Source organism: Strix uralensis, chromosome 4 (assembly GCF_047716275.1).
Source record: "Strix uralensis isolate ZFMK-TIS-50842 chromosome 4, bStrUra1, whole genome shotgun sequence".
NCBI lineage: Eukaryota > Metazoa > Chordata > Aves > Strigiformes > Strigidae > Strix > Strix uralensis.
Genome location: NC_133975.1, coordinates 53,797,991 through 53,820,085, shown reverse-complemented (window position 1 = coordinate 53,820,085; position 22,095 = coordinate 53,797,991). Strand labels below are relative to the sequence as shown.

General features: G+C 39.1%; 1 protein-coding gene across 18 annotated transcripts in view; it reads right to left on the bottom strand.

Moving 5' to 3' along the window:
- Window positions 1–22,095, bottom strand: part of PDLIM5 (PDZ and LIM domain 5) — a 131,357-nt gene that overhangs the window by 67,225 nt on the left and 42,037 nt on the right. The window lies entirely within an intron of this gene.

The window sequence follows — 22,095 nt, the reverse complement described above, 5'->3', positions numbered from 1 at the left end:
GTGGTGGCTCTCAACTTGTATTTAGCTTTGTTTCAGAGCTCTACAAAATCCTGTATACTTGAGAAGTTGCCTGCTTTTCCCAGCATTACCAAAAATCCCATCTTTCTTATGCTGTCATGCTTTCATGATACTACCACCATCTTTTAGAAACATATTTATTTTCCAAACAGCCAATCATTAATTTAATCTCATTCCACTCTTTACTACAGGATGGTAGCAAGAGCCCTGTTGATGAGTCAGGACACTACAATTTTGATTCTCAACAGCTGAGAGATGATCTTGCATGGCAGAGGACAGGTTTTATTTAAACAGTGTCTCATTTTTTCCTGTGGGCTGACGCTTAGGAACAGTTTATCTAACAATACTGGTCAGTTCATATTTACGTTAGGTTTTTTTCTCTTCTTTACATCTCACATTCACAGAGGTGAAAAATTCACTACCTGAAATCAAGAAAATAAATAGTTACCTGCATAGGTACTAAATACTCACACTATTCAGCCAGTTCAAGATAACTGGAACTATATTCTCCAGCATATGAAGGACACAGCACATATTTAAACCGTGTAAGCTTCTTTTAATCCATTTAGAGACAACTGTCCCTTGACAGATCATCACATATCCTTTTGTAATTAAAGAATGCCTGCAAGTTAGCATCATAAACCCTGCAGGTCTGAGAGATGTATTTTTCAAAGGAAAGGAACAGGTGCGGGGCACATTCTGTATTTGAAAAACAAAAGTGTAAATAGAGACAAGTAACATCACTTGTGGCACCCCAACAAGTGAAATGAGTGTTTATGAAGGAAAAAATGACAGATTCCACAGTGGACTGAGGTAGGATGGACTCAGGCATCATTGGGTCAGGTAAACTGCCTGTACATTACTACATATTGAGTCACAGGGAACCAATAGTAGAGAACAGTGAAAATTACTCTTTTCCCATTCTTAACACTGAGATAACAGGAGCAAGATTAAGTCAATTTTCAAAAGAAGATTTGAAATAAGTGCCATTAATCACATCACACAAACACGATAATATATCAAATACAAACCCTCATATTTTCCAAAAAAGGGGGACAAAAGTTTCACTCTCAAATATATTCACATACTATTCAAATTCACAGGTAAGAAGAGTCATATTCCAAGAAGCATTTCAACTTTCCAAAATGCAAGCTTTTCCATTTATCTAGACTTGGCCAGGAGCGCAGGAAGCACCACTGCTCACACATGACTGCTGAGCGACTGCCAAATCCCAAGGCTACTTCAGGTTCTGGGAAGCAAACCAATAGGGCTTTAGAAATTTTTTGATCAGAAAACTTTTGGACCTGGGTCAAATGGCTATTCTTCAAGCTTGCTGTCTTTCTGGCAGTCTCACTAAACTATTGAATTTAATGGACATTTGACTTAACACTAACATTGGACACTCAAAAGCGGCAGCAAGAAAGTTTTGCCTAACATTTGCAGAAAGTCGTAGTTTTCTTTACTTTCTGATATCTTCCTACTAACACTTTTCTTTACGTAACTAGTATAGGAAAGAAAAAAAATTATTCATCAGTGTCCCAAAGCACTACAAACAGTGCAATCATGCCTGCCTCAAGAAGTTTGTAATCAGGCTGCCTGTAAATTGGTAACGCAGTCAAAATCAGATCTGTGCTGCTGTATTCCTTAGGAAATTACAGTGCACAAACAGCACATCAGACTTCCAAAGCGAAGCTCCTCACACAGAAGCACAGGCTTCCCCTGTATCTCCTAGTTTGAGACATTAACAACTTTGCTCTTGATCTGCTTTGTATGACATAACTTTCAGAGGCCGCTGAAGGCTTCAAACCCCAAGAGGAAAACAAGACAGACAGCATGATGACAATGACGATGACAACACTGGTTTCCATCATGGGGAAAGAATTTCTTCAACTTTAAGTTCCAGTCCCCAAACACTCACTGGCACAAAACATACCTTTGCAACAGGCACAGAACATTAGCTGTTATTACCAATTCTAGCACTGGCATGCTAGAAGAGGCTAAAGCACTCCCAGGATTCTTGTGTCCATTTTGTTGGTTTGTTACAGCATAGTAAGTCACCTTCAACTTTCTCATCTTTAATTAATCATCCTATGTTTAATGCTTTTAAATTATAGTAACAAGTACAAAACAAATACCTCTGAATATAAATAAATGTTAAAAAAAGCAATCTGTAGGAAAACAAACACACAGAGAAAGTCATCAATTAAATTACCTCTGTTGCCTCAGGCATATGACAAATTTGATGTGCCAGCAGCAATGCTATGTATTTCTTAACAAAAATATGCCACCCAAGGCACTAAAAAGATTTTGGCAATTAAGAGCTGACACCTCTCAATCTTGGGTTCAATCACTTGGACAGGAGAGTTTTGACTATTTCATACTCTCATACCACATAAAAACCTGTCCAGTTGCTGGATTAAGTTGCTGGTACATACAATTTAAAGGGTCTCATTCTTTCAGTGAATCAAATGTAACATTTTCAGATTGCCCACACAGGCCAGGCTTGCCCTAACTCAATTACTACAGCTGGCATAAAAACAGAGTGGGCAAAATTTGAGAAATAATTTATTACCTACTAAGAGAGGAGCAATTTCCCCAAGAAAAAAATAATAATTCTTCCATACCTAAACTTACCACTACCTCTTAAGAAATGCCTTGCAGAGCCTAGATTACTGACTCCATGGAAAAGGGCCAGGGAGGTGTCCTAACACATGGAGAAAGTTTATGTTGACATGTCCGAGTACCATTGTCTTCTCCCTTGTAAACTGGCTCAAGATTTGGCCAGGAGTTTTTTCCCCTTTAGAGTAATGAGCAGCCACACACAGTATACAAAGAACAGTAATCAAGCTGAAATAGAGGATTAGGTACTTCTGTAGCAGCCCTGTGTTATTTTGCTGACAGAGCTAAAGCCTGTGAGGAGGTAGCACTGCAGTGTATAAGACACTGTACACACAAACACTATACAACTTCCTTACAGCGATGTTTGTTTTCAGAAACCAAAGCAAAGATCCTCAGGGTAAGATACTGTTTGTTTGCTGTGTGAAAATGGGTTTGGATTATTTTTTTAATGTCTATGAGTCTGCTTATACCTTCTACTCCGTCGATAGAATATAATCAAGGACTGATTTCCTCAGATGAGTGCATCGCAAATGATACTCTGTATCCTCAAAAAAGCATACAGATACACCCATGAGTAATATTTGGACCAGACAAATACATGTATTCAGGGGCATGGAGGAGTTTTAACAGCTGCATTATTCTAATGCAGCTGTTCACAATTACTGGCATGCGTTGTGAGGCACTTCTGATTACTGCGTGCTTCATCTATATATAAATGCATTATTTTGCTACTCAAAAGTTTGGGATTTAGATGGTATCTGCAAGGCTTCAAAACTGAAGTCTGTCTGTGATGCCCTGGCTAGCTATTTCAAAGTGTGCCCACAGAATTAAAATGTCACAAAAGATCATGCCACTCTCTGAGGTATCTGTGTTATTTTAAGAAGTGAAGATAAACAGTGGCCAACTTCACGTTTCCTTAAATCTTTCACTCAGTAACTACAGACACAGCTTAAAATAAATGTGCAAGGTCAATAGCACCACAACTTACATGCTAGTAAACAAGCCCTTGAACTTTCAAAAAGGCACTGGATGGGTTGCACAGGTCAAACCAGAAATGGTTAGAACTGTTTCACCTGAGATTGTGAATGGCAAATCACCACCAGTCATATAGGAGAACCTACACACTCTTTCAAAGGTATTAGCAAGAAAATCTGCTATTTGAGAGCAGAGTTCAGGGAAACATTTAAATTATTTACCTGAAATGCAAGAACTCTGAAAGCATTTTCTCACTGACTACAGAAAATACTTGTTACAAACAGTTGCACACTAAATTGATCCTGTTAGTTATTGTTACATGGATGCTATTTTACTAAAAGATACTGTCCTGGTAAGCCATGGTGAAGAGTCCAACTCCATAGTCTACTACTTGAAGGCATTTTTTCAGGGGGGAAAAAGTCATGGGTCTCATCTGCTTCCTATAACAGTTTTTAGGCATGCATTTGACTTGGAGCTAGGAAATACATGATGTGAAATGCTGGTCTTCACACTGCAAATTGCACTTCTTGGGCAATCTCTTTGGACAAAGATGAAAAGCTTGACTGTCCACACATCTTTTCTTAATAATGCATTTATGTTAAGCAGACCAGGGACCAATATTATTTTTCGTGGGCCAGCTGCTATCTCCAAGAGGAAACATCCACAAACATGGAAACAATACGTCACCGACCTGTGGAAGGCTTAAGGTTTCTGCAGTCTCATGCAAAAATTAGAAAGCATTGCTTCACAGTGCTGAAAAATAGTCTGTGTAGTTACACAAAGCTTGGGTTGGGTACAATGGTTTGGAAATCAACAGAGTAGTGCTGGCCACTTTCTAGTCTCCGTACATGATATCCACTGGTCTTCTTCACTCCAGCTGCCACATGCAAAGCCTAATTTTTGAAGAGGTCTCACCAGGGCTGGTCCTTGCCTACCCAAGCCTTTCTTGCAGCCTTGACCAGCCCCAGAGGTGCAGAGAATTTGAAATTATTGCAACTACAAAAGCTCCCTAATTCCACTGAAAAACTTCCACATCTACCATCACAGAAATCTGATCATCTTCTGGGTCCTGCCCATTTCTGCCAGTTTCTGCCCGTTTTTACCAGTTCTTCCTTTTGCCTCCCTGCATGACCATTAGCAATCTACAGTAACCTAAAGCAGGGAATAGTATTAGACCATGAATAGCATATACCGAGTCTTCACCTTCACATTTTTATCTAAATGGGTAGAAGGGAAATCTGACAGATCCTCTTTAGGAAGAGCAATTTAAAAACAATGAAAAAAAGAAAAAAAACAACACACCCCCCACCCCCCCCAAAAAACCCCAACCAACCAGCCAACCAAAACCCATTCAGATTGACAGACACACAAAAAAGAAAAAATGCTGAAGATGTCAAGAGGTAGCTTACCAATTTGGTGACTCATCATGAGAGGAGTCTTCTGTGGTGTTTAAAAAAACCCACAAAATCAAACAGCAGGAACATCATGAGAAGGATCAGATGAATTCTTAGCATTTTTTAAGACAAAATCATTTGGGCAAATTATACAATGGATAGGGTAGTGAAGAGTAAATACCTAACGTTCGCAATTACTCCAGCTCACCCTCATATTTCCTTTTGGCCTCACTCACAGTGTGCAGCTATTCGTGATATCTCATCTTAACAAGGAGACATTCTCTAGTGCTAATGTACTGGGGGAAGAAAAGGGGGGAAAAACCCCACCTCAGCCAAGTAAAGTAAAGTATCTATAATCAGAACTAAAGCTGTAGCTTTAGAATAAAAATTTGCCATAAAATTACATCCTCAAAGCCACATACAACCTTTCCTATCTCTCTTTTGCAAAGAAAGAAAAGGAAAACCAAAGGAATAATTTCAGTGTTCTTTATTCAGATCTTGACCAAAAATATGCTGTGTCTGTTAATTACTGGCTTATGGCAGAAACAGTTCAGGTCCAGCCTTGCAAAGTATTATGTTTCTCCAGGTAGGCTCCTAAACACCACAGGCTCCATTATCTTTAACAGCAGATTAAGTCCTTCTCATTGAAGGACTTTTTTTTTTCCACATTAAGAGAAATTCAAAACTTTGTAACTGCATTTTATTCCAAGATGTATTTTTTATTTCTAGTATAAAAATAAACAAACACATATAAATTAGAAACCCATCCTCCCTACCAAGTCTACCAGATTATACCACCTTATTATTACATGAAATGTAGCTCTAATTTCTCCAACCTTTTTCCCCCCTTTGAAATGAATAACAATAACAGTGAATTGATATATTACTAATTTTAGTACTTCCATGCTACCTCCACTCATCTTTATGCATTCAGCATGAGAAAATCTGTAAGCAACGTTTGTTCTTTACTACTTGCAACAACTACATTGTGTGTCACTAAAATACTGAAATTTAATAGCTAACGTAAGGATCATTTGGTTTTGTTAAAAAAAAAAAGTGACCCATAGATATTTTTCATTAGTTTAAGATATTGGTTCTGAAATTTATCTGGATCCTAAAAAACCCCCAACCCTAACAGCTTTTCACAAAAGTGGCTAGGAAGTGCAGGAAGCAATTTTCACTTACATGAGACATCTAATTCTTTTCTCTCCAGTCCCATTCCCTGCCAAAATACCTTCCATATGATAATTGAGATTTAATATTGATTTTTTTCTGTTGGTTTTTGTTTTTTTAATGACAGTGTTTGTTTACCCGAGTTGTGCTGAAGCCTGATTTTGTTCCAACATCCATAGCCCAAGATACCTGTTTCACAGCACTGTGCCACCTTAGCCTAGCAGCCCTGCCATGAAGGGAATTTCAGTCTGCCCTTGCTGCAACTTGCTCAAATTGCACTAGGAGTTTTCTGCTCCATGAAAGCTCCCTTCAGCCAAGTATACGAGATACAAAACCCCCAGAACTATACTCTCTTTAAAATTAAGCTATTCAATGTTGCTCCTTTGTAGGCAGCTCCAAGAGATGTAACACAAAAATATTAGTCCCAGCATTCACTTAACTATCACGTTAATGGGGTGGTCTCTTATGGGTTAACAAGACTTCACAGAAAATGATTGACTTGTCAAGACATCATCTTCCAAAACTTGGAAAGGAGCTAACTGGAAATTCTTTTGGCCAAGGGACTCCAAGATCACTACTGACACCAGGCACACTTATAAATTACAGTACTTGAGAGGCCTTAAATGGAAAATACTACACATTTTTGTATTATACATTATACTTAGCCCAGTACGTGTATTTTAGTGACTCCATGTGTCACTGAAACTTATAGTCTGCTCATGTGGAGTGGCTTTGTATGTAAAGGAAAAATAATCTGTTTGTAATCGAGAAGCATTAGTTATCTCTTAAGTCACTGTGCTCATTAAAACTTTGGCTTCCTAAACTGTGTAATACATTCTAAGAATGTATCCTACATTCCATTTTTTGCATAGAAGCTTAGTAGTTAGAAAGGATACTATATGGTCAATAGACTAACTACCCTGGGTTTGGTCATTTTCCCTCCAAAAGACATTAAGTGAATGCTGAAAGTCCCCTCTGCCAAAACTCACATTATTTCTGTAATTCATTCCCTTCTGCCAAGATGTCCTCTCCTGTACAGCAGCAGTCACAGCTTAAATGCAAACAACAGACTAAACCAAAAAAGTAAGCTCCCAAAACAACTGCCACTCAGAAAAGCCATTTAATTGCCTGGTGAAGACTTTATTCCAAACAGAAAGCAACATCAAACACCAGCTTCAAAACCGTCTCACCTGCTGACATAAATTCCCTATAAAGTCTCACAAAAATAACCTCTCAAATTTCACCTTTTTTTTTTTTAAGATTTTGTGCTGAGGCATGTCCACATAAATATAACTTATCAATTCTTCATGGGGTTTTTTGTTTGGCTTGGTTTGTTTTTTTAAAGTAGTATTTTAACTGTATCTTGGTAAGTATTAGAAATGTTAGGAAATTAAACCCTAACAAAACTGTGGGGAAAAATACTCAGCAGACATTAGAAGCTTAAAAGTTATAAGGCATTAAGAGGAATATAGAAGATCCCAAAACCTGAAAGCATATAAATCTGTTGTGAATTTAAGTGTAAGAGAGACTGAAATAATTTGCAAATTTCATTTTAACAGACTCCACTCAGCTTATGCAGTCCACAAGAATGCTGAAAAAAAGTTAAAAGCCTAAACTTGTGCCAATGTTTTACAAAGAATGTACGCTTTGTTAGCATCAAGGGTAATTAAGCCTAAAACAAGAAGATAAGCAAGAATAAGAACCATTTACTGTTTATAAGATAAGTAGATGTCATCAAGTAAAAATAAGTAAGTAAATAACTAAATCCAGGTTCAGTTCTGGTTCAAGCAGGCACTGTAGCTACATGAGTTTTGTTTTGAGCATCTAAGGCAAGCAAGCAAACTTGCACAAGTTATAAAGTGGGCAAATTACTGCCCAAAGTGTTCTTGAGATACTTGCAGTATCTTTTTTTTTTTTTTTCATTCTACCCCTATACATTTATGGCTGCTGGCTGTTTTTAAACTCTTGCAGACCAGAAGCAAAGGCAAGTCTTTGTCATCTTATACTTTTGCAGAAGAGACTGCAAAGCAATATGAGCCAACATGAACATCTCTGTGCTGAGGATGTGCCACTTCTGCTAGAAGTTACACTATTTTTTCTTAAAAGCTTCCTCATTCTTTGAAACATAATATTCTTTCTGACAATTGTTTCCCTTCTCCTTTGTCCCCTCTGCTTTCATCTTTGTAATCTACTATATTTAGATTTCCACTTCTCGGAGCTCCCTGAAATTGGCAACACCAAACACCTCCCTTGCATTGATGAGTTGTCTTGGGGTTGGGGAGAGCAAGGGTCTGACAGCTCCAGCAGCAGCTGGTGGTGTCCAGTCATGTGCAAGACAGAGGAGGATTGTAGAGCAAGCACCAAACAAATGCAGCAGGTTAAAAGGGCAGTTCAAAATCTTTATAAAGTTGCAGTGGGGTCTCTCAAACCTCCTTACTCATCACAGGAAGGAAGCGAAATTTTTCTTTCTAAGCACTTTTTGGGCAGAGGCTCAAACACAGAAGGAAGCACCACGAGGTCAGGAGGAAAGCATGTCCTCTGGGGCTCTGCCCCAGCTGGGAACAAAGTCCTTTCAAGACCAGAAATTGCTGCATCTCCATGAATGAAAGAATGTGCACATGAGCAACTCCAAAGACAAACTGCATTTTTTTTTTCTGGTGGGAATAAGGATTCAGCTGTGACTGAACTGAAGTGGCAGATAAATCCTCGAGACTTCCTATCTCAAGTCTTAAACCACAAAGCTGACAAAGGCTCAGATCTGGTGCAGACCCTGCGAAAGACAGAAAAGGTGCACAGAAGTGGGTAAAGAAAATTGACAAGTTTTTCCGAACAACTCACCGTGCATTAGGTGAAAGTGGGGATACAATGTGCACAAAGCTGGAGGAAATGCAATTTAAAAAAACCCACCTCAATGTGAGAAAATAATTTCCATCTGCACATGGCACAAACACCTTAATGCTGTTAGCCTGTCTGGGACAACAGTCATGTTGATAGATACATGAAACAATGCCCATAACACCCCAATTTAATTATTAGTTACAAGTGTTTATGATAATCAAACCCACATGTCTTGCATAAGCACCCAGGTTTTCACCACACAGGGGTTACAAAGGCATGGTTTACTTCTCACACACACACACACCCCTCCTCTGCTGAATCATCAGATACCAGCCACAACGGGTCTGGATACCAGACTAACAGGTTCACTGATCTAATACACTCCTCTAAGACAAAGCCATCCCTACAGCTTTTCAATTCTGTTATTATTTTTCAGGATTAGTATTCAGACCAGAACACACCCCCTGAAACACATCCTATTCAGTGTCAGGCCAAAACACATCCCATCGGAAAATGTGAGGCAGTGGTGAGGATTTAAAAATCAATATATACACAGCGCTTTGTTATTCAACCAGCAGACAAAGCTGGATTTTTACTTCTAATGTTGAACTAATAGCAGTGAAACAAAGAAATTAACGGTCAGAATCCAATATAACTGTTAGGCAGGTATTTTATTGGCAGCGCTGGGGTTGCCCTGGGGATTCTCCACCACAAGAGCTCCCAAGAATTAGCAAGGGACATCAGTTTACATACACACAAATCATGCATATTCACTACATTTCCTAGAAAGGGGTGTCTTATGATAATGAGTTCCCGGAATTAATTTACATACTCCAGGCATGCGTAGTGAAAATAGGGTGAGGGTCTTCGGTGGTCGAGGGAGGAAGTAAGTAGTCTTCTTCACAGTGCTCCCTAGCTGACCCTCTTTCCAGAGCATGTGCTGTGAAGTAAAGTCCAGGTGTCTCCCTCCTAAATCAGCAAAATCAGTTTCCCTATGACAGCGTCTCTGTGTCTCTTTGTTTGAACCCCCCTTATCTCATTCTAGGAGTTGCCCAAGTGTCCACTGAAGGCCTTGAGTCTGCTATCAGTGACTTGCCTAGAGAGCCTAATGAGTGTTTTAATCTTACCTAAACAAAGGGACCTAAGGAAACAGTTGAGAAGTCAGGAGTCCTTGAGAAACAAATGAAGCAAAACACAAGCAAAGCTTTCATAAATCACAGTTTAGTCTTAATAATTGTTAGAAATTCATTTATTTGAGCCCTTTCATTCCCTTTCAGCAGCATTAAAAGATTAAACTCTCAGTGTTTTACAGGGCAGTGAAACCCTGCAGTGCGTTTTGCACCAGAGCATCCAAGAGCAAACATTTCTTCTCATTTTATTTTGTCGTAGGAAATTTCTCTTTGGGAAGGGAAACCTGTATGCACTCCAAAACCTAAATATTATTTAACAGTTCAAAGCAGATTTACATCATCACTGAAATGTAAAAATAGATGCAACAATATTTGCCTATGGGGCTCTTAACAACAAGAGAGTATTTGAGGGGAGAACACAAGACAGTTTAGTTTACAAGGAACTAAACAAAAATGACTGGTAATAGTCATCCCTGATTAAATGGTCATCATGATACTTTATTTTTCTTAATATCTTCTGCTGAAGTCCTCAGAGCCTCAACAGCCATCAAGTAAGATCAGATTTGACTGGGTGAAATGTTATCTGCATAAGAAAGACAGGAAACTTCTAGTTTTAGAAAATAAAACATTAAAGCCAAACCAAGTCTGCTGCAAATCCAGAAATGGAACTAGAAATCATGAATTAAAAACCTACACTTAACCACTAAATCAGTTCTGACAAATAACACCTGAAATATCAAGATCACTAATGGGAAACATTTTGCAAGTAATACAGCATCTTAAAAAAAGGTGTAATTAGCTGCACACACAGTAGGTAATATTACTAGAGAAACAAAAAAATGCGTTGCTACATTTTGCTACAGTGCTTATGGAGTATCAGTGACTGCCACAATGAATACCATGGAAGTCCATTAGAAAATAAGGAAATGAAAGCCAGAATTGCATCAAAGGCCTGGTGGAGAATAATACTCCATGATCACTTCAAATGAAACAAAATATAACAAAATCCTAAGAATATCACTTTTCTGATGGCTTGCTGTAACTCATTAAAGTAAAAAAACCCCAACACTCCCCTCTGAGGATTATTTATAAATGGGAGAAAAACAGTTACCAAAAGAGCTTCCTGAAACACAGATATGAACCTTTTCCTCAGCATAACTAAAAAAGTGGGACTTAACCTGGAAATCACACTAAGCAAACAACACGGCTTGCCTATCAGCCATCAAAATCTGAAATATTCAATGGCTCAATTTCTGCTTTTTTCTGAAACAAACCCAAACCAAACCTGAAAACCAACTCCCCCCCCCCCCCCCCCCCCCCAAAAAAAAACCAACCCACAACACACCTTTCAGCATCATCTGTGTGAGAAGAAGAGATAAGGAAAAATAAAAATCACACAGAGCAAACTTCTATGGCCACTACAGGTCTTGAAAATGGTGGTGTAGCCCAAAACACCTGGGATATGACTACAGAAAGGTTGATTTGGTACAGTAAAGTCAACTGAGTGTAAACACTTTCCCCTCATGTAGGAAGTTGGCACTTCTACCCATTAAATAGAAGCTTTATTGCACATCACATAGATATCAATAGTCAGCAAAATTAACTCCTGGGGTTTTCAAGAGATTTTTTTAGACTTCCATAATGAAGATTATTTTAGTTCTGTTCCTGCATTCCTAAAATACATATATTTATTGTTTTGGAAATAAATCCAAAATACTACTTAGAAGCATCTCTGCTATTAAAGATCGCATAAGAAGAGTTGCATGTCTTCAAAGTGGAGATGTTTGAACATGTACTGCATGTTCTGCTTCCACCCTTCAGTAGCAACGAAAAGGCTTTTCAACACTGGGAATGTAAATCAACTTAAGAGACAGCAAAACTATCTTGAGGACTTTGCAACCTGCAGATTACTGTTAGACAATAGTCAGACTCCTAGTAACACTGGTTACCACCCCAATCAACCCATACATATTTTCTGTATTAAACTTCAGCTTGCAAATGTTAGTTCTTTAACTTACAGTAAGAATATATAAATCAAACCATGTGGAGTACATTAGGTGGTTCTCTGCTGCCCACAAAGATACTCCCTCAACTCAGCTTTTTTAAATTCTGAAAGACAAAAGAAAGCTATTGGTATTGCAGAAAGTTATTTTAAATCACAAGCAGTAGTTTACCATTAACTTGACTTTTACCCAGCAGGCAGAGCACTGCAAACTGGCCCTCACCTCGTGTACTGAGGCACACTGGCCATCCAGCACATGTCAAGATCAAATAAAATGATCTAATTTCCATATATTTCCTACTGAAGTACACTGTTTCAAGTAAAATACATTTGAATAAGTCACCACTGTTTGTTGCTGTCTTCACAGAGAGAAATTAGTCCTGTCAGATCTCATCTAGAATACAGATTAGTTTTAGTTTAGTTTCAAAATAGAATGAAAATAGGCTTCTAAACAACTGTACATCTAAACATCAAGCCAAAACTATTACCTTTCTAGTGATCTGCTTGTGTAAAACCACTTTTGAAATTTGTATGATCTTTTGCACTGTATATTTTTTGTTTTAGCAATTGAACCTTTGTTTTAAAAAAGTCTCATATTGTACATCAGAGTGGTTTAATCCCTATAGTGGAACTACAATGGAAGGCAGTTACTTTCATATCCATCTTAAATGTAGGAATTAGAGAATACAGTCCATGTAATAACAACAGGTGATAAACATTTATTCTTTGGCTAGTCCCAATGTATCTGAAAGATATGCATGGTTTCTGATCTTACAGCAAACATCTATAGGGTCAGCAAAATCACTTTCATCACTTTAAAACAAAAACAAAAAAATCTTTACTCCCCTGTCTGAAGACAAGCAATCTTTAAAACAAACAATTAAGAGACAAAGTTCAGATTTAGATTTTGACATATTTGTCAGATGTCTGTGCTATGCAACAACTTGTACAAAGCAAAGGCACAGACATTTCTCACTGGTTAAGGAAAAAAAACAAGACAACCAGTTAAGGCCCTTTAGTTATCATTTGATCCACTGCAAACAGGTGGGAACTTCTGGGATCCAACACTTTCTCCCTCCATTTTCAGTGAGGGACTCTCAGATAACACAAGACTTGCAAGCCTCCTCCCACAAGCACTCACTACCCTTCAAATAGTGATGCCCCAACTCATTTCCCACCCAGCTGCTTATAAAGCTCTGCTGACTATAAAATCTGAGCTATCCTGTCAGGCAGCCTCTCAACTGGTCAACCCTTACTCCATCGAGGATTTCGACTATTAGGGTAGGAATCCTGAAAATTTATCCCAAATTGAACTTACAGGCTCCCAGCTCATGAGAGACAATCACTTGATGATGGCCCCTTATGTTCATACAAATGAACATGGAGTTCTGCAATATCCTCCTAATATGATTGTCATCTGGTTCAGACCACTATGATACAGTATGTAGACAAAAGCATAATGGTAAATTTGCTGCAATTGCTGCAACTGAAGAGGTCGTATTTTGCATTTCCCTGGGGACAAACAAACTAAAAATAATTTTAAAAATTACATATTTCTTCTTTAACCCTCACTGAGTTAAATTTTTAATTGCAGAGCAGCTCCTTTGCTTCATTTCTTTGACTTTTTCTTTTCCCTGTGGTGGTATTAATGATGGGGTGGGGAAGGTGGGACATGATGTAACTGAAATTAAAGTAAAAAATTCCATTAAAGCTCAAGGAAATGTTTTGACGTCCAGTAAATAATAATCTGGCTTTGGCACCTGCCATTGTCCACTATGTACATTTACTACTGTATTTATGTTCCTATACTACATACTGTATCAACCTGAAGAAACTGAATGGCCTCTACAAATCCTGATTTTTTGCAGCTCTAAAGATCCCCAGGAAGGCTCTAAGGTACACAATGTGAAGAAGGCTCCCATTGCTTAACTAGCCCTCACTCCCACCCATTTTCCTGGCAGACGGGTAGGTATGATCCTGCAAAAGTCACTGAACCCCACTTTTTACCCTGCAACCTTCCATTTTCATCCCAGCAACTCTCCTTTGAACTTCCAGGCAAGTCTCTAGTTTGTCAGGTTCACTTAGCTGCAGCATGTTTTGTGGTTCACCTAATTGCTAGCTGACATGCAGCAAAGTGCTGTGCACAACAAAAGATTTTTAATTCCAGCTGGAAGCAAGAGCTATACCCTGCCATTTATTTAGTTTGTGGGCAGGCTTTCCAAAGGCATGGCTTAGCTAGCAAAACCTGTTCAGCTACTAAAATAGGAGCAAAAGCTTTCTTCCTTGCTGCCAGTAAAACTAAAAAAAAAAAAAAAAGTACATATACACCAAGACACCTTTGTATGCAAAGAAGAAACCAGCATCATTCATTAGCTTTGAATTCTTTGGACAATATTTTACCCAACACCACTTGATTTCAAAACCAGATTAAACAGGAGGACTTAAGATGACTCAGTTGCTTGCACTGCAATGTACAGCATAAAAAGCCACACATAAAACCCTTTCAGCTTTAGAAAAGCTCCTGTTAAGGTGCAAGGGTATGAGCCTGGAAGGCTTCAGATCAGCTGTCACCCTGTGCCTTAGGCGCACACCAGCAGTTGCAGTCTCAGATGTGGTCTGGGAAGGCACCAGCCCACGCTTTGAGGAGAGAAGGAAATCTTCAATAAGACACCAACTGCAGAGCTGAGAGAGGTGAAAACCGCCAGGCTTTCGACGAGCAACTCCTCACCTCCAAGTCCTGAAGCTGGTGTTTACAGAGCTCACAAGAATTTGAAGAGCCTGCACAGAGTTCATGGGATTTACTTCAAAAGAAATGCCAGCTCAGAAACGGATTCTGCAAATTTGCAGATTAAAAGCTGCTTTCTCAGCAGCACCGGGTTATACTGTACATCGCACAGCAGTGTTGGTCCTGCAGGTCAGGTTACTTCCAGGCCCAAAGGTCAGGCTGACAAAAGCACTTGGTGATTTTCATGCTGTAAGGCACACAACCTCGTACAGCCTCCTCCTCAACGAGCCACATACCGAACATTTCTGTCAGTAAGGCCCAGCTCTGCACAGTGTTCCTCCTCAGCCCCATGCCACAGGGCAAACTCCAAAGCAGGCAGGACGAGGGTCTGACAGGCCGGGCAGCCCCACACCAGATGCACACATGGTCCTTTACACTTCCATAATGAAAACAGCTCCCAAGACCAGTGCCAGCAGCCTATACAAATATTCACGTCCACCTGCCTTCCAGGCTGACCCCCGTCTTCCTTTACAGTCTTGCTGGCACAGTTCTCCTCCCCTTCCACCCCGTCAACAAAAATTTCTAAGAACATGTGAGTTGAGTGCTGCTGAAATAGAGAATTCGGAGATCACGAGAAGGACTACAGAACAAGCCACCAGACACTTTTAACCAAGAAACTCTGAGGGCCATATTACTTTCTCTGCCTTATTACTTTTCTTGCCTTGTCACACAGACCCTTTTCTGTGGCCCTAAACGATATATTTTTGTTTTTAATGGAGACTCTTCTATTACCACATTTTCCTGTTTCTGCATACCTGGCTTTGTAACCTGAATGCTTCTTTGGAAACATGCAATTCCACATAAATAATACGATAAAACAAAACAAAAAAAGACTCAGGAATTTTAATACGTGGAACAAGGCAGATCTGTTCCTACATCATTAAGCTGTTCAGATTCACTTCCCAAACCTCTACTGCTTTGAGCTTACAGGCTACTGAAAACTTTGACAACTGGTTCTTTTTTTTTTTTTTCTTTTTTTTCCCCCCCTAAAAAAAGTTCACCAGAGCGCTTTAAGGCTTCAAGTCACTGACATGATGGCATTTGGCAGGGAGGAGGCCATCAGCATTTAAGATCGGCAACAGATCAGAAATAGGTTAAGTATTTTCTACTGAAGCTCAGAAAGTCTGTGGTCAATAGCAGAAAGTTCAACAGGAATGTTTATGAAGCCTTGCAGGGCTATTTGAGGCTCCACTGAGTGAGCTACCTGGAATAACCACTACCTCAAAGCTTAGTTGCATGGCTAACTAAAAGAAGTGAACCTCTGTTTGGGAGGCACTATTTTTCAGCCAGTTTATTTTCAGGCACAATTACTGAAAACAAGTATTAATGATTGAGGGTAACAAACTAGGATTGAGGAATAAATTGCCAAAGGTTTTGACTAGCAGCTAAACTGTAAATATACAGTTTGTTTATGTATTCCCAGCCATATGATCTCTACTGATTTTTGTATTTTCTCTGTGTCTCAGCTCTCAATTAAAAAGGGATAATGGTGCTTATTTCCTTAATCATCCAACACTCGGTTTTGACATCCCTGAAAGAAGAGTTATGAAAGAATTAATATTACAGAAAAAAAGAATTCCAACAAAAAATTATTTTCAAATTAGAAAAAATTAATCACAAGTTGTGATGCTTACAGCCAATTTATTGCCTCTGTTCAACTGGTACAGGACAATCAACCTTCTTCTATATGCTAAAAAAGCAAATCACTGAAGAGCGAAACTAAAGTCAAAATGCCTATGTAAGGGAAATTATGATGACTAGTAAACCAAAGTTGGAGAAAAATAAGACTTCCTAATGCATTCTTATCATAGCTTTCTTAAAGTTCATCCTTATATGGTTTATGGAAACAAAATATCCACCCCAAGGAACACGACTCAAACCTGAAAGTATGAGTTTTAACCATCATCCGAAGTGAAGCCTGTATTGTTAATAGTTTGAAATCCTTTCTATACTTGTACTCTTCTGCTTTCTGCTCTTCTTTTATTTTTACTATAACAGCTTCTCCTGCCACTTGATTTAGTAGTTATACTATTTTCTCACTTTTCTATGGAGGCAATTTAAACTTTGGGACTTCAGATGCCGCTGTGACAGTGACTAAGGCTGGCACTTGGGATCCATGGCATCATTCCCTGCACTGCTGGTTTTTATTTCTGAAAAAGTAAATAGATTACAGCTAACTTATACTAGGGGAATATTTCAACACCTGAGGAGCAAAGGACTTGAGTCTCTTAAAATCTGGTCTACATCAAGGTGCCTCTCTTCCCATGTTCAAAATGGGAACAAGAACATCCATTTTGTCCATGTGGTTTGTGAGAACACACATTCCTCACACAGCAAAACACTCTTCCTCCTGTGCATTTCCAAAGCAGAGCAGGACTCTCAATGCAATAAATGGTAATATCATTATATTGTTTTTTAATAAAAGCAAGACTGGGAACAATAAAACTACTAAGTAAAAAGCATATTGAGCTAGTCTTACTGCAGAAAATGCTTTCTGAATTGAGTAACTTCAAAAATGACCTTTGAAAACAGAAATCAAATGATCCATAGCATTTTTTTCCCCTATTACCCCACCTCAAATCATGAGAATTTCAGCTGTTCTTAAGCTAGAAAGTCTAGACCTCATGTTTCCTGAAAGAAAAACCGAGAAGATGAGGAAGTATGGCACGATACAGATTCATACTTAGACAGGCAGACAGAAAAAGTGTCACAGTTTTTAACACATGGGTTTACCAACTGCAGAACCCAGCCTTAAGGCTCATCTGAATTTTGGCTCTGAGTCCTGTCAACATGGACATCAAAAACACCCAGCAGGCCCTAGCCTCACCTGTGACACTTGGGCAACCCTGTGCTTAAAAAAAGTTTAGGGGGAAAAAAAAAAAAAAAACACGAAACAAAACACAAACCCATAGCCATCACTGAAATTCATCTATTGCTTTGTAACACACATGTTCATTTGTGAAAGTCATCAAGTCATCCACTGAAGAGCTGGAAGCAGAACTGTAGTAACTGCTCACTGACAACCTACTGTACCCAAAAAGATTTCTGAAGCACTGCAATATAGCGAGAGAGGTAAAAAACCCCTAAAGAATCCTCCTTTCACTTCCCACGCCAAGCAATCCCAATGCCTTTTGTCCTAAATGACTAAATTCATAGGAAGAGGTGAAAGAAATCCCTTTGCAAAGCACATGATAGCTGTGCAGATCTCTTTTACAAACTAGAGGTAAGTTCTATATTATAAAAGCAGAAATACTTTCCAGGCTTTTCTGTATAATTTTTATCCCTTTATTGCTCACTGACACTTTTTTCAGAAGTTTCATGGGTATCACGATCTCTTACAACAGTAGAAATAAACAATTCTTTATCTTTCTCACTTCCAAAGAATCATTAAGGCAGGAGTCTGGAAATAATAAAATAATATTTAAAAAATAGGTGGTGGCTCTTAGTTGTTCAGCAGCTTACAGATTTATTTATGGAAGTCCATGCTAAGTTACTGAACTTGAAAAATATATCCAAAAAGCAAGCATCTGGTTTACATCTGTCCTCATGGGAACCAGGAAAGGGCTTTAACTGAAAACAAAATATTGGGGTGCAAAAGAGCAAGATCTCAGAGGAAGGGACGCATCCAAGGAAAATTCTGTATGGAAAAAAACAAAACAAAAACACTATCAAGAAGCTAAAATGGTAGGTTACAAAATTTAAAAAAAAAAGAAAAACACACCCCATATTTTTGAGCCATAACTAATATGAAAGAATGAGCAAATAACATGCCAAAATTAGAATTTTATTTCACAGTTTAAAAACTAACCTTCATACTAAACAGTGAGACTTGTTTACTGAACTAGTTAAAGACATATACCTGAAAATACTTGGCAACATATGCAAATGTTAGGCACCTATTACTTCCAATTGTGACAGCTACAATTCCAGTTCCTTTCAGGGGCAAAGAACAACTCCGTATTTTAAAAAGAAGCTGTGATATTGCCTTACACAGGAAAAAAAGGGAGCTTTTATTCTTCCTTCAAGTATTTTGCCAACATTCATTTACAAGTTACAAAACATCTTAATTAGTTTTCCACAAGAGGTGGAAAAATGCACATCTGCCTCCATAAATACCTGTAAGTAAAGCTTTTGAAAGCATTGCTTTAAATTTCCCTTTCAACCTTCCAGGCAAGCCACTTCTTGCCCCTTATTTTGTTTCTCTTAATTTTATTTTTTCCACTTTACACACAAAGAATAGAGGAAGTCGAGTGAAAACCTGACCAGCAGTACAAAAGCAAATCAAGTTTATTTGCAATAAGGAAGGAATTGATCATAAAGAATTTCCTCTCTTGCCTTTGCCAGGAAGCAAAGAGCCTTCGTAGCTTTTAAAACGGAAGCTGCTGTTGTGCCCCAGCCACCATGCAAACTGAGATGCTGGAGCCCATCAACCTCAGACAAGACTCACTTGGGTTCACTGGCCTACTAATCCCTAGGGTGTACAGCTGCTTTTCTACCAACTATCATTGTGATCCTCACAACACACACAAAAAAGCCCCTAAAAAGCCACTAATTATTTTGATTAGTTCCTCTCTACGAAACAGCAAAGCCAGCCCCATCTCTGACATGCTGTGAGGCTGGTGGTATACCCAGCAATTTTTCCCCATATTGCCATTATCTTCACATTACACTTAAGTCTGCACCACTATATTAATTTCCACATATTCCACATGAATCTGTGTCAAATTATAACTGATCAAGAGTAAAGCTGGCATCCACAGATGAGTGCACAGTACTTCTTATAATTTATCATGAATAAAGACCACTCAGTGCTACCACCAAAAATGTACCAAGTGATACTTACAAAATATATTCTGGTTCCTACGACTAATTTGATCAAACTGAGTTCTTTCACAAAACACCACATGGTCGTGCTCACAGTGCAAAAGCCATTAGCTCAAGCCATAATGCTCTTCCAATTTTCTTGGAGCTCAAAGTAACCCCACTAACCAACTCACCATTGTGTTTCTTTAAATCAGCAGCAAACTAGGGCAGTATCTAAGAATTTATATACTCTTTCAAGACTAACCTCCACATTCTTGCATTACGGTTCAAACTATCAGTAGTCTATGTGGAAGTAGATAAAAGCTCAGAGAAGTGTAAAAACCCCTAAAGATAATTAAAAGCAGTAAAAACAAAATATGCCTTAGATTTTCCTATCTATGGCACCAACTCATATTTTGAAGGCCAACATTGACAGCATCTCTTTAATCTCGCATGTGAACAATAACAGCTCAAAATATTTGTTTAGTTTGGTTTTGTTTTGGGAGAAGAGGCAGGAATAGAAGAATATAATTATGGAGATCCCTCAATATTAAAATGGCTTATCTTGTCACCCTGTTTATACTCTCAATCCATCCTTCCCATGAGCAGCCAGTATCTGCAGTTAGCATGAGCCAGTCTGACTCCAAGAAACACTTTCTTCCAGGCTGTAAGGAACAAATAAACAACCGAAGCAAATCTCCTGCAGAACAACAATCAGAGCAAGAAGTTTTCACAGGCAGAGGAGCTGGAAGAGCACTGTCTACAGCTTTGGTTTCATGGGATCCAGGCAGAATTCAAAACAGCTGAGACCATGGGACTGCAGACCAGCAGAGCCGCAAGAAAGGACGTGTGTCCCACCCCCAGATGCTGGGGCCAAGGCTATTCCTTTGATCTCTGCTAGTCTGATCCTGACTTAGCCTTCAGCTGTCAGGTAGCTGACGCTGGTGAGTCAGATGCTACACTGGGTAGGAAGGGTGAGAACAGGAGGGGACCAGGCTAACTCATGATTAATTCGATTTTCAAACCACTCATCCCCTGCACCTAACAAGAAGCAGCCTCAGACAAGTTATTGCCTGACCGAGACACACCTGCTATTCCTTTCCTGTATCTGATATTAACCCTGCCCACCAATTTGTGGTGACAGGAGAAAGTGGGCCAAACCCCCACACTCCCAGCTGCCTGCTGGAGTGACTAAGTGAGCTCCTGGAAAGTGCATTTCTAAATGACCTGCCTGCCTCATTGGGAAACAGAAAAGCAAGTGACACACTACATACAAAGTGTGATCCTTCTGATGAGCTGGTATAATGCCTCTGTTTCATCAAGAAACTTAATGCCACCCTTACAAGCTTCACTCAAGAAGATGCCCTAGGCATGAACCATGCCACAAGATACTCCTTTCATCAGAGACTGAGCAAAGGGAATCCCTTCTTATGGGTAGCTAAGGACCAAAGTACTGAAGGACAGCAGGAAAAACATGAAACAACAAGCAGGGCTGACCTGTAGCCTTTTAGAAAATAGAGCACTCACACAACTGTTCAACTACACATCACTTAGGGCTGGGAACAAGCACCACCACCCTGGAGAGCTGGATGCTTGTCAGACCTATAACCATGTCACCTCTTTTATTCTTATATGGATGAACTCCCAGAGAGGTCCCTTCACTAAGGGCAGGATAATTTGCTAGTAAAGGTAGCAACTGGTGAAGAGGTACTGTTATGGGCCTCAACCAACACTCATTGAGGAACTTTGCACTGCTGAAGGCAGGCATGAACTGCAATCATGGGGTGCAACTGCTATTGTTTTCTTGTTATCAGAGAAAAGATGGTTCTCATTATGTGATGGTTTCAGAGGCCAATCCTCCTTCAAGATGCTCACTCACATCATTAAATAAAAATAGCAGTCTTCTAATAAAAGCCAATATTTAGCCCTGAGAGACTTTTAAGAGCTTGAGGGAATTTCTTGTGCTGCTGCTCTTCCTCTTCAGTTCCAATAACCTGCATGTGAGCATCCTGCTCCCTTCGTCCAACCCCTCCCATAATATAGTCTCAGGCTAACAGATGTCTGCTGAGATTCAATAAACTGTACATTTCAGGAATGAGACTGAACCACGGTGCAACTTCTATAGCAGTCACTGCAATTAGCAAAGAGAGGCTGCTACTTCATAAAATATCTATTCGGGAAACATCTCTCCATGACTTTGAGCTGCTGTATTTTCATCCATATAACTCAGGAGTTAATTGTTTAAATCCATCACTCTGTCAATAAAAATGACAATGTAGGATTTGACCCAAAAAAGAAGTGCCCCTAGTCAGTCAGGGCAGGTGGAGGGAAAAAGTGCCTGTATAAGACCTGTTTTTA